Here is a 2836-nt window from a genome sequence, read left to right on the forward strand (position 1 = left end):
GTCCTGCTGGAAGGGCCATGCATGCCTTTAAATTCTGCAGCACAACTTCTGAACTGACACATGCTGGCAACTCTTCCTAACTCCTTAAATTAGGTTTTAAATATAGTATGCATCTCCATAGGTTTGCATGGGTCAAGCCAGAAAATGTGGGACCTAATACACCTGTGACACTTTCACTGGCAAACCTGTTGTCTCTGGAGATGGCAGGAGACACTTCTTTCCTAAAAAGGTACCTGATTACAGCACCTTTTCCACAACCTCTGCCTGAAGCCATTCATACCCGCAGTCTGATACTGGGAAGGTGAAGGCATCAAAAGGAAAGATAATATCAGTAGTTTTCACCCCTGTATTCAGATGATTACACAAGGGAAGACCTGGATGAATATCTGTTATGTCCTTCCTCAAGCTTAATAACTTTTTACCCCTCTCAGCCTGTGCTCATAGGGAAGGTGCTCCAATGCTCTGAGCAGCTTTGTGGCTGCCTCTGGACTTGCTCCAGCAATTCCATGTCCTTTTGATGTTGGGAACACCAGAGCTGTGTGCAGTACTCCAGATGAGTCTCACCAGAGTAGAGCAGAGGGGGAGAATCACCTCCCTCACCTGCTGCTGCACTCCTTTGGCTGCAGCAAAGGATTGGGTTGGTTTCTGGGTTGAGCTCACTGTGCAGCTTATGGGGAGTTTGTTATAACCCCCAAGTCCTTCTCCAAGAGCTACTTTCAATGACTTCTCCGCCCAGTTATATATATCTGTGTGGTTCACAATGGCACAAGGAAATTCAGGAGTGTAAAGGGATGTGACTGCTCTGCCAGGCCTCACATGGAGAAACTGAGATTCACATAGATGGCTCTGGTGTTGCACATCCTCATGGATGGATCTGTGCTGAGCAACACAGGGCTACAGTCCTCCATTTCCTCAGATGTGAGCTGTCTCTGTCCAGCACATGGGATGATGGAGCTGGAGAGGAGCTCTGCTACTCTGCAGATGGAGATGTACCACCTGGAAGAGGCTTCTTGCAATGTCCTCCTCTTGATGCTTGGGAAGGTGGAGTACATAGAACCATGCAAACATCAAGGTTGGAGGAGACCTCTAAGATCAAGTCCAACCATTAACCTCTCACTGCTGGAACCCCTAAACCCTAAACCATATCCTCCAATGCCAGATCCAGACTCTTCTTAAACACCTTCAGGAATGGTGACTCCACAACCTCACTGAGCAATTCCCTATCCCAGTGCCTGAACACCCTCACAGGGAAAACATTTTTCTGAACATCTAATCTGAATCATTCACTTGAAGTAAGCTGAAGGAGGAGTTTTTGCTTAGGAGTTCTATTTCTACAACTGAAAAAATCTGATCTGGATCAGTGTCAGATTCCAAGAGGCTTTTTCAGTGCCTGAAAACAAAGGATCTCCATGGTGAAAGCTCTCTCTGACAGATGACATCTACCCAAATCACAGAATCAATTAGGTTTGGAAAGATCTCTGAAATCATCAAGTCCAACTTATGACCTAACATCACCATGTCAACTAGACTATGGCACTAAGTGCCATGTCGTCTCTCCTTAAACGCCTCCAGTGATGATGACTCCACCACTTCCCTGGGCAGCACATTCCAGTGTCTTATCAGCCTTTATAGGAAGAAATTCTTCCTCATGTCCAACCTCAATCTACCCTGTAAGCACTTGAGGCCATTTCCTCTTGTCCTATCACTAGCTGCCTGAAAGAAGAGACCAACCCCCACCTGGCTATACTGTCTCTGTCAGGGAGTGATAAGGTCCCCCTGAGCCTCCTTTTCTCCGTGCTCAGTCCCTCCAGCTCCCTCAGCTGCTTCTCATAGGACTTACCCTCTAGACCCTTCACCAGCTTCATTGTCCTCTGGACTTGAAAAGTATGGTCCATACATGTCTGGGAAATAAGTAGCCACAAAGCTTTTGAAGCTTGGGTTGAAACTGTCCAAAACATCAGGGGAAGGACAGAGCTGTCAAAACCAAGCAGAGCAGAAACCAGGTCAGGCTGCAGAGATGAGCAGCAGTCAGAGAGACATAGCAGAGAAAATATTTGCAGGTGAAAGGCAAAGGGAGTGCAGACCTGGTGACCATACAGGGCTGATTTCTGCTTCTCAGCCTGGTCTGTGAGGCTTGGCTGGCAAAAACACCACCTTGAGCAGTTGTCTTACAGACTGAACTGTTATCCTTGCAAACATGCACTCCTGCACCTTTCCCCTGCTGCTAAACCCTGTGCATCCACCTGGAAACTCATCCTACCTGAGTATCTGAAGAGCCACATTCCTTAACATCTGCAGCTTTGTTACTAGCCCAGAATGCTTGAGGATCTTCAGAATCTTCAGGGGGGAAGCATGAGAAGATCATTATTTGTTAACAGAGTTCGATTCACAAACGTCTGGATAAAGCAACCCTGTGGGATTCAATTACCAGTAGTTTTATGATATATGGAAGGCAGCACCTGTGAACCCAGAAAGTGACTTACAGCTCTTGACACCCTCTGTTGAGTTCCAGAGCTGTTGAATGGTTCAGAAGTCCTCAATGCTGGAATATGCAGCAGGGGTAGATTAAACTGTGTCAGTGCTGTTTGGTGGAAGGCAGACAACCAGTCATTTTACACAAATGTGGGTAGCATTAGAGGCCATGGGAGGACAGAGCCTGAGAGCAGCAAACCCAGATAATACTTCCACAGTGCAATCAGAAAAATCCCAGGAGATGTGGCTGCATTTTCCACCTCAGAGCAGCTTGGAAATGTCTTCCCTCCTTCATTTTCATATTTAACCCAGAGCCTGTTTTGCAGTGTGTAATGTGTTATGGCTATTCCAGCAGACTGCAGCT

This window comes from Acanthisitta chloris, unplaced genomic scaffold (genome assembly GCF_000695815.1).
Source record: "Acanthisitta chloris isolate BGI_N310 unplaced genomic scaffold, ASM69581v1 scaffold39598, whole genome shotgun sequence".
Lineage (NCBI taxonomy): Eukaryota > Metazoa > Chordata > Aves > Passeriformes > Acanthisittidae > Acanthisitta > Acanthisitta chloris.